Below are 10,771 nucleotides of genomic sequence, written 5' to 3'. Positions count from 1 at the left end.
TAACATAGCCCCTTCCTACTTTCATGTTTGACATTAGAGAATTAGGCTTTAAATTCCTAATCCTCCTGCTTTTACCTCTCAAATGCAGGGATTACGGGCATGTATGCATCCCCACATCTGGCTACAAGTATTGTAATTTAAATTTAGATTCTGTATACGGGAGACAACATATGGTATTGTCTTTCTCAGCGTGGCTTATTTCTCTTAACACGATGCTCTCCAGTTCCACCCATCTCCCTGTGAATGGCATCATTTTATTTTATTCTTCTTTGAGGCTAAAGTCCATGTGTATATCCAGCACATTTGTTCCAGTTGTTTACCTGGTGATGGGCATCCAGCCTGCCTCCATAGTAAATATGGATGTGCAAGTATCTCTGTCACAGGCTAACCTAGTTTCCTTCAGAGTGTTTATCATAATTTTTAAAAGTTGAGGAAAAAAAAAAAAAGAGAGAGAAAAGATCGCTAAATTGGAGGCCTGGGTAGAACACGGACTTGGCAGCTCCCTCTGTGACTGGTACAGCTGCAGGTGGCAGAGTGGGCTGGAAATCCAGGAAAGGAGTTGAAGGCTGCAAAGAAGAGAGCTTCCGCTGGTCACAGTGGGCAGCGCAGCGCTGGGAGCCTGGGCAGCTGGTTGCATTTGCCTGGTCTGAGCGCCAATGCCACTGCTTAGTAGATGGGTGGGTGAACCGGGAGAGTCATTTAACTTTGCTGTGTCTCAATTTCCTTATCTGCAAAGTGGGGATAATATCATTGTGGGGGATGAAATAAGATAATTCTTCAATAAGGCATTCAATATAGGGTAAAAAGTTCTAGCAGTGTGCGCCTCTGGTCGAGGTGTGGGTGGCTTGGTGAAACCATTCAGAAGGAACTCTAGCAGCGGAACCTGTATTCCTGAAGTGTCCACCCCCCTAGGTCACCAGGCCAGGGAGGAAGCACCGAGTGGAGCAAGAAAGAAACCGAGTTCCTGGGAGTTTCTAGATCTTTGGTGGGGGGATGAGGCTGTTGATTTCTCTCTCTCTCTTTTCATGTCTGCATAGTAATCAAGTGTAGACCAATTTATCCTGTTACTATTTTTTTTTTTTTCAGTCAGGGTCTCACTATATAGCCCAGGCTGGCCCCCAACTCACTGTCTGCTGCAGCCTTTTGAGTGTTAGGAGTGTTGGAATTATGAACATGAACAACACAGTTTTATATTGATTGACTTTTTTCCTACTACTTTTTAGGGTGGGAGGGCAGGGTCTCACTACATAACCCTGGCTGTCCCGGAACTCATGAGATCTACCTTACCTCCCAAGTGCTAACCTCTAATATTAAAGGCATGTGCCATTAAACCTGGCTTTTTTTAATTGAAAACTTTATTTTGTGTACATCAGAGGACAACCTGTGGGGGTAGGTTCTCTCCTTTGCCATGTGGGTTCCAGGGATAGAACTTAGTCATTATTTTTTGTTGGATATATGCTTAAGAGTAGAACTGCTGATGCTGGAGGTCTATGTGAAGCTTTAGTAAATAAAGCCATGGACTGGCTTGCTCCCTCTCGTTTGAGACAGGGATTTTAGTTGGTTCTTTTTACTCTTTTGGGATCCCGCTACCCAGCTCCCAAATAAATACACACGGAGACTTATTATTACTTATGAATGCCTGGCCTTAGATGGCTTCTATCTACCTTTTGCCTCTGGGTTTTTTCTTTTTCTTTCTTTCTTTCTTTCTTTCTTTCTTTCTTTCTTTCTTTCTTTCTTTCTTTCTTTCTTTCTCTCTCTCTCTCTCTCTTCTCTCTCTCTCTCTCTCTCTCCCTCCCTCCCTCCCTCCCTCCCTCCCTCCCTCCCTCCCTTCCTTCCTTTCGTTTTTGTTTTTTTCAAGCAAGGTTTCTCTGTGTAGCTCTGGTGCCTGTCCTGGAACTTGCTCTGTAGACCAGGCTGGCCTCGAACTCACAGAGATCCGCTTGCCTCTTCCTCCCAAGTGTTGGGACTAAAGGCGTACACCACCAGGCACTTCTCTTTTAAAGTCTGTTCTTAGTAAATTGAGTGTGTATGTTATTGCTAATTGAACCCAAGCCTTGCACATGCCAGATACATACTCTATAGCTGAACTACATCCCCAGCCTCTTGATGATCAGTTTTAATAGTAATTATTGGCTGTTTATTTCACACATTTGGACTGCTTGTCTGTGTAGTTCAGTAGTAGTAGTATATCCTACTTCAGCCTCTTGAGTTCCGGCATACCACCCATCACCCCTGGATGTTTTCAGCCATTTTTTTCTTTCGGAACATTTGGATTTTGGTTATAAACTAGGAAGCAATCTTTAATATATTGTTAGTAATAATCATTTGTCATCTGGGCTGCAAAACCTTTTTTTTTTTTTAAGCTGTCTTTTGTCTTTAGAATGTAAGTTTTCCCTGAAGTTCATTTGGAAGGATTGTTTTAGCTGTGTTAGCAAGAACATTCCAACAGTTAAGAGCAATGACGAGAAATTTGTTCTCATAAAGTGATTAAAAGCTATCCCCACTGACTGACGTACTGAACGATCGACCACACAGATCAATGGACACCACTCGAAACGGATATGGTGAAAGTGGTACCTATAATCAGGGCAGAAAAAAATGTGTGGACAGATTTCTGATGGATTAAATGAGAAGTGAGAAAAAAATGCTCTGGTGGTTAGTAACTAAAATAAATACAATACACCCTTAAAAATAATTTAGCGACAAATATCTCAGAGGATGTGCCCCAAGTTAATTACTAGGAGGTAAAGCATTCCAAGCAGAGGGAACCACCAGAGCAAAGGTTCAGAGGCTGGAGGACAGCCGCGAGTAGGCTCCAAATCGAACTCAGGACGCCCACACGGAATGCAGGGTTGAAGCCATGCCCGCCCCCACAGCCATCATAATTATGTAAAATACCACTTTTCCCATATATGGTACTTAATATCTGTTCTCCTGGTAGGGCAGGACGAAGGGAAAACACGGCTCGCGGGGCGGAGTGTCAGAGCCTCAGACCTTCCCAGCACTCTCCCGCCGGCCTCGGCCCGGCCCAGGCTGCGCATCAGAGCCGGGACCGGGAGCCCAGCGCGCCGGAGCCGCCCACTCCTGATTGGGTATAGTTCACGTCAATCCTCGTCCGGTAACCTGGCTGTCCGTTGGATCCGCCCCACGAGGCGGGGCTCCCGCCTAGGAAGCGCGGGGAAGGTGGGGTGGGCGGAGTTGGGGACGAATGGGGAGGAGGAATCCTGGCCGGTTGGCATCCGTCCCTTGTCTGCTTATAGGCTGATGATGTGTCAGTTTAGGCCAGACTCCTGCTGGATTGGACGAAGTGGACGGGGGGCGGGCGCTCTCGGGAGCTCCGCCCCCGACCCGTAGAGGGCTTCAGACCCGCCCTCTTCTGGGACGGAGGGAGGGAGGGAGGGGCGGGCGGCGTTCAGCCGAGCTGGGTGCGGTGAGGCGCGCAGATCACCGTGGTTCCTGGGCAGGGCACGGAAGGCTCAAGAACCTGACCTGCTGCGGCTCGAGTCTCGCGTTCGCTCCACCCCGCCGCGCCGCCCGAGCGCTCCCGAAAGTCCCCTCTGTAGAACCAGCGCCTGTTCCCCGGGCAAACCCAGGTTCAGGTGAGCGAGCCCTTGCCGGTGTGTCCCGCCCCGGGACTCCCGAGCGCGCGCGCGCGGCGACTAGACGCTCGGCTTTTGGAGCCGGCGGCCCTGTGGTTCTCGGCCTCCGCGTGGCCGGCTCCGGCGCGGTCGGGCGCGAACGCCTAGAACCGGGCTCCGCATCCTCACCCGAGAGGCGCTAGGCAGCGAGGCCTTGGGGTTAGGGAGCCGGGGGACACAGTCCCCGCCCTGCTGGGAGTCTTCCCGGTCTGGGCACTGGGAAGTCGGCCTGCTTCTGTCGCCTGTGCACTCCCGCCTCCCCGACGGCCGGCTGGCGCAAACTTTTTAACCCCTTCGGGAACGCCGCAATCCGCGCACCGCCCGCCGAGCCCACGGGGATGAGGATGCGGGCTCGGGGCAGCGGTTCCTCTAAGTTTTGCAAAGGGAGGTAACGGGCAGGCGGGGACCGCTTGGCAGCTGTCGGGGTGTCCTTCTGAGTCAGGATCGGTCGGTCCCGCCGCAGACATTGAGCCGAGCTCGGTTTCCGCCCTCCGCAGCGGACTTCCTCATTCGCCCGTCACCCTACAGGCCGGGAGGGGGCGGAGAGAGGTGCGCTGGGTGCGTGGGAAAAGGGGACCCGGCTGCTGCGGGGCCCATGACGCCAGAAAGACCCCCGCCTGTCCTCATCTAGCCTTGGGTTTCCGTTGCCCGAGGGCAAAAGGCCTGGGTCTGCCCGCAATCCTCGGGCCGCCCAGGCGTGCACCTGATTCCACCGCACCCTGGGACGCCACGCCCGGACCAGTGTCTGGTTGCTGGCCCTGAGTTTAGGACCAGGCCCGGCTATTACTGCATCTTTTTATGTTAGGGTTAGAGGCGGAGTTTTGAAGACATCCCCCACTTCCCTGTGCAAGGGTCCTCACCGCATCCTGTTCTGGGACCACGCCCAGGACAGAACTGCTCCCCACTTCTCCTGGTCCTCATATCTTCCAAGCAGCGGAGTTTGAATCCTCCAGGACTTGCTTGCGGGCAGTAGTGAAATTGAGGGCAGGGTGGGCCCGGGCGGGTGCCTGAGGCCCCACCCAGCGGTGTTAGGGAAAAGGTTTCTGGGAAGTCCCAGGTCTTTCTTGGGAGACCCGGAGGCTACTCCGGCTGGGCAGTGGAGAGGTCCAGTGGCTTTTTGGTTCTCGCTGAGTGGTTTTCTGGATTTAGCAGGATTTCCGAGTAACGCTTGCCTGCTCCCTTCGGTAGCACCCATACTAAAATTGGGACGATACACAAATTCATGGCCCCTGCGCAAGGATGGCACGCAAATTCGTTAAGGGTTCCATATTTTTAGCCGACGCAGACTGGCGTGTCCCAGCCATCTCGGGGCAAGCGGCTCACTCTGGAGCACGTCTGGGAGGTCTCCTTGCCTGAGTGGCGCTCCCTCACCCAGCCTCAGGACCTCCACCTGAACTTCTCACGCTGTTTAGGCAGCTGTGTAACCACCCTGGGGTCCCTCTCCAGTCTTGGACCAAGTTAAGTAAACAACAACAACAACAACAAATTAAAAAGGTAACAGTTGAAGGGGAAGAATTTTAGCCCCTTGTTCACAGCAACATTGTAGCCATTTCTGACTCCACCGTCTAGAGGCCAGGCTGATCACCTCACCTGTCTACCTTTTTGTTCAGGAGGCAGGCTGCTTGAAGGCCAGTTTAAGACAATCTCTCAATATCAGTCAATTTATATACAAGGTTGCTATGGGTGGGGGAAGGGCCTAGAGATGTGTAATTGGGCAAATATTTAACTGGCTTCTCCTGCCAGGGATTTTGCCAGGTGGTGTGTGTGGGGGTGGGGTGGGGTGGGGTGGGTGTGAGTTGAGTAAGACCTGGCCCCTGCCCGCAGGCACTTTAGGGGAGAGCTGAGACAAATCAGTAGGTGACTTGAGTGTGAGGTGGAGATGACAAGAACTCCGGAAAGGTACCGCGAGGCATGGGACTGCCCCGTGAGAGCTTGTTGGCCTCCTGAAGAGACTTGTGTCCTGGGGAAGGTGGTCGGCTTCAAGGGGTAACCGTGGCCCACTGAGGTACAGAGAAAGCTTGTGCTGTGTCCCAAACAAGCCAGGGACAAAGGACTCAAGGGATTCCTAGGTTGGGGGGTGGGTGCTGCTGTCCAGGGCACGCAGGGAAGCCACCACGAGGAAGGAGGAAGGAAGACATTTCAGGCTTGGCAATCTGAGGCAAGCACGTGGTGAAGGAAAGTGGGGAGTCATTTAATGGATAATTGGGGAGTAATTAAAAGCATCGAGGGATTGCTCAGTGCCGTTCTAGAGGCAGTGTGTGTGGTGTGGGTGACACTCCAGAACTTTGCTCCTGTACTCTGCAGGTCCTGGCAGGGCAGGTGGGCAGACCCAGCTTCCCCTCCAGCCAGCATTAGCAAGTTCTGTTGGGAGGCATTATGTCACCCTGGGGGTTGGGGAAGGGAAGCTGAGAGTCAGGGAATCTCAGTGGGGCTGCTGGTCTGAAGGGCCTCACAGGGGAGAGGAGAGGAAGGAGAGGGTTCTGGTTTATCTGGTTTGTATTTATTTATTTATTTTAATTTTTGAACTTTTTAACCAAAGGGTTAGGAGATAGGGCAGCTTCTCTCTTGTGGAATAAAGGGTGCATGTTAATCACAGCCTGCCTTTTGCCTGGTCTTGCTCTAGAAAAAAGCCAAACAAGGATCTCTTAGCTCTTAGAGAAACACACTAAAAAATGCAGCATTGTTAGGGAGCCGCTAGGGTATTGCTAGAAATGGGACTGGCTGGGGTTTTGCTCACTTCCTCTTCGAACTAATCCTTCAATAAAGTACTTAAGACAGTCCCTACCAGCTTGACATCTTTATTTCAAAAGGGGAGGAGGGGTTAGCTGTTGTTTTCCTTCTCTTGGGGGGTGGGGGGGATCTAAAGCAAGGGTAAAAAAAAATCCTTGCCTTGACAGCTTCCTCCAAGCATCATGTTCCAAAAATATTTAGAATAACAAAATCTGTGTGTTCTCTTAATTAAACAAACGTCCTAATTTACTGAGCATAAAACAGCATCTCCGCCCGCAGGGGCAGGAAGTACATTTTCCTTTTGTGCTGCCCCAGAGAATCACCACCTCAGCTTTTAACCCTTGGTGCTCTGAGCCCCTGGGCTCAGGGCCTCTGGTGACAACAGAACACTGGTTGCCTAGGCAACTGGCTCAGGGACCTCTGTTTAAAATAAATAAATAAATAAATTTTTAATACAGAAAAGTTTGTGTGTGTGTGTGTGAGAGTGTGAGTGTGAGAGAGAGAGACACTAACTTAGGGGAGTTGATTCTTCTACCATGGGATCCTTGGGATCTAACTCAGACTTGGTGGCAAGGGTCTTTAATCCACTGAGTGGGACGCATGAGTGGGTCAGGGAAAGAACATGAACTGTGGTGATAAGGCAGAGTTCAAATCTACCCCTTCCCACTTGCTTTGTGACATCCCACACATTATTCAACTCCCTCAGTTTTCCCATCTGGAACATGGGAATCACGGGATCTACTCTGCAAAACTGAATGCAAGAACTAGAAGGAGTAATCATGTGAAAGTCCTGCTGTATAGTGGCCGTGTACACCTTTTCTCTTTTTTTTTTTTTTTTTTTTTTTTATAGATTTTATTAGTCTTACCTCACTCACTAGGTAGTTATGTAGGGTAGAGGGTAAACCATTTGCCTTGGTTCCCAACTCAGCATTTTTTTTCAACCTCTAAAAAGGGGTCCATGTATCTTGGGGTGCTTTGGGGGGGGGTCCGCCTTGCAGGGGCGGGGCAAAATGCCAAAATCATAGTGGCTTTAAGGCTGTTGATGCTTTTGGGTATGCTTGCTTGTGAGTATGGGCTAAATGGTTTGTTTTGAGGTGCTGGCCTAGGCAGAAGTTGTTGACGCTGGCTGTATGTTTTTTTTTGTCTTTCCCTAAAACATGGTTTTCCATGTTCTAGGCGATAGGCAAGGGTGGTGTGGAAAGAACACCACCAGACTTGTGTATCTGGAGACCTGGCTTCCAGCTGTGGTGCTGATAGAAGGTAGGTTTGATCTGTTAGAGAGGACCACATTCCCTGTAAGAGTGTAGCAGCTGTTCATGTGCCTACTGGTATACAGGGGTGCCTGGGAAACTACAGTTGAGGGACTTCCTCTGCCTCCCCGCTTGAGTGCTTTATGGGTGGGGTATATGTTGCACACCTTTTTTTTGGGGGGTAGAGATTAAAAAAAGTGTGTGCGCGCTAGAAGAGACCAGAGGTGTGGGATTTCCCCCTTTAGCTGGCGTTACAAGCAGTTGTGAGCCACATGATGTGGGTGCTGAGGACCGAACTCCAGTCCTCTGCCAAAACAGTGCACACTCTTAACCACTGAACCATTTCTCAGCTCCAGGCACCCCTCTTCTCCGAAGGTAGCTTTGACAGCATCTGCTGAAGCGAATTCCCTTCTAACTGCATTCTAGGCACTGACCCCACAGATAATTGTGCAGAAGGAAATGTGAGGATAGTCACTGTGGCATCGCCCGAGAAGAAGGCAGGAAGCAAGCTCGCTGTCCATTAGAAAGGTCACGTTAATCGTGGCACAGCTGTACAGCGGAAATCCTTGCAGCCCTTAAAAGACAGGCTAATCTCTCTGTGCTCACAGGGCCTGTTCTCTGAGGGGGATGAAAAGGCACAGCTAGATTCTGTGTGCTGTGTTCCCATTTGTGGGAACCCTTTCGCCTCTGCTGTTTTATTGAGACAGGCTCTCACTGTAAGGTCCAGGTTAGGTTCAGGTTAGCCTTTGCCTCTCCACCCCTGACCACTTGAATGCTGGGATTGCAGGTCTGTGCCATCACACCTGGCGGAGGTGGAAAGGGCTTAAAAACGGACTGACCCGCTCTTCTGGCTTCGAACACTTGAGTCCTGTTTTCCTCAGCCTGCCTCAATCTCACTAGAATGACAGATGTGCTGTTTTGATCATCCCACCACCCACCCCAGCCTGGGAAATATGGGGGGTGATTCCTGTTTTTGGCTATGAGAAAAAGAAGCTTGCATGGATTTGTTGTTGAGACAAGGCATCACTGTGTAGCCTTGGCTGGCCAGGATCTCACTGTGTAGACCAGGCTGGCCTTGAATTCATAGAGATTCGCCTGCTTCTGCCTCCTGAGTTCTGGGATTAAAGGTGTGTGTCCCCTTCTTTTGTAACTTGGGGTCATAGCTTTCGAAAGTACACCCCTTTTCTGCTCTGCCCCGGTTAATTGCTCAGACATCTGGTCTGTGGTTTTTAATGCATCGGCAGTGGAAAAGCTCAAGTTCTTGACAGTGTGATCAAAGGGACATGGTGACTTGTGGGGGGGACCCTGGCCTTTGTCTCCAGGAAGGGCTGATGCCAGCCTCAGATTCTGTGGGTGCTGGAGACGCTGCCAGCTCTCCTCATGCCTTTCCCCGGGGAAGCCTGAGGAAGAGCCTCCGAGGGTTTTGAGCAGGCCCTGTCCCCTGCCAGACGGCGTGGAAAGTCCGAGTGGCGTGAGTCACCCGAGAGCTCGTACAGTGAGCCAGGCTCTAAAGCGGGCCTGCCACCACATGGGCAGGTGGTTGGAGGCGCGGGGAGCTGCTCCTTGGGTCTGATGTGAGTCTCTTTAAAAAGGACCTGAGGCACGCTTGTGCTGGACTTAGTCAGGCTCCGCTCTGACCGGTTTCCCCGAGCCTGAGGTGATTCAGCACTGGGCAGGTGGCTGGAGAAGAAGGAGGCTCCTGGCCTGGTCCATGCTGGCTGTGAATGCCCAGGACCACCCTCCCTTGGCTGGGGAGCTTGAAGTGCTCTCTGGAAGGAAGTCGCTGGCCAAGGGTGAGTCTCCTGCAGGACAGGTTGGACCGCAGCCTATCTGCTGCCTAGAGGTAAGGGCGACTGATCTTTTCCATGCCCCAAGTTACTTCCTTGTGGCCTCTCCGACGGATCTCTAGGTCCTTATGGTGCTTTGCCAAGGAAAAACGGGGTCTCCCAGGGAGGCCTCTATGGTCCCAGTGGGCCGGATGCCTGTCTCCATAATGTTTATGTGTTAAGATAGATGAATTTCTTTCATTTATAAGGATATCACTGACCAAGAGGGCATTTACAATTTGGAAACTTGACCCTTAGATTTTTCTACTTTTTATTTTTAATTTTCTAACTGTGCAGTGCTGGGAATCAGTCAGTCCCAAGGCTTAGATGCTAGGCAACTACTTTGCCACTGCGCTCCCCCCCAGAACTCCCCCCCAATCTCTGAATATTGATTCTAACTGATCCCAATTAAAAGAAGAACCATTGATGTCAATGCTGGGAATGGTGGTGGTTGCCTGCCTTTAATCCCAGCACTCAGGAGGCAGAGCCAGGCGGATCTCTGTGAGTTCCAGACCTTTCATCCAGGACGACATAGAGACCCCCTGTCTTTGAAAAAGAAACCAGACCAAAACAAAAAGTCCCCTTCTGTTGAATGTGCTTAGGCTTGTAGAATGTCTGCGTCGAAAGGCTCTTGGGCATAGTTTTTAAAGAAATACTTTTTTCCTCCCATGTTGATGAGTACTTTGCCCAGGGTTCATGCCGACAGTTGCTCCTGGTCTCACTCAGGCGGGAGAAATTGCTTTTGAATGGTACCATCTTTCTTGGCTTTTGTGGGCAGGTAGCCAAGCAGCATGCTCAGCTCCCTTAGCCTTCCCTCAGAAGCCTTCTTCCCTCCCTAAAACATCTTTTCCTTTGAGAGGCAGCAAGTTAAAGAATGGGGGAGGTGTTGGGTTTGTCTGAACTTCTTCCAGTTGGGTGGGGCCCTTGGGTTGAAAGAGTTCCCAAAGCTAAAAAGAAAAGAGAGAGAAAGAAATTAGTATCTCTTATGGGGTAGTGCCAAGCAGAAGGGTGGGCCATCCTGAAAGCCACATTGGCACTCACTGTCCTCAGCCAGTTTGAATTTCTAGTAACTTTGACTCAGAGTCTCAGGATCAGTTATTTTTTTGTTGAAGAAAGAAGCCAAGATTTTTTTTTTTTATTTTTTTGGCTTCGGGCAGACCTGGGACTGGACTCTATTGACTATCTCTCCTGCAGCTTGCCTCAGTTTCCCATCTGCAACATACCAGCTTTGAGATGGAGCATTCTTCATCTTCGTCCCGTCTTCCTCCCTCCCTCCCCTTCTGTTATTGTCGACATCTCTTCTCAGATGGTAGGAGATACGTGTTCA

General features: G+C 50.7%; 1 protein-coding gene and 1 non-coding gene across 2 annotated transcripts in view; both read left to right on the top strand.

Moving 5' to 3' along the window:
* Positions 1 to 3,439: 3,439 nt before the first annotated feature.
* The window catches only part of Myh9 (myosin heavy chain 9), an 86,703-nt gene continuing 79,371 nt past the window's right edge, over positions 3,440 to 10,771 (top strand). Inside the window, exon 1 of the mRNA XM_028871057.2 lies at positions 3,440 to 3,599. The gene's annotated coding sequence lies outside the window, so the exon portion shown is untranslated. The remainder of the gene's footprint in view (positions 3,600 to 10,771) is intronic.
* LOC114694394 lies at positions 4,811 to 4,912 on the top strand. The gene has a single exon (XR_003734692.1). It is a non-coding gene; the product is annotated as a U6 spliceosomal RNA (small nuclear RNA).

Source organism: Peromyscus leucopus, chromosome 20 (assembly GCF_004664715.2).
Source record: "Peromyscus leucopus breed LL Stock chromosome 20, UCI_PerLeu_2.1, whole genome shotgun sequence".
Lineage (NCBI taxonomy): Eukaryota > Metazoa > Chordata > Mammalia > Rodentia > Cricetidae > Peromyscus > Peromyscus leucopus.
Note: the sequence above shows the minus strand (reverse complement) of the source record. Positions and strands in the feature narration are given on the sequence as shown.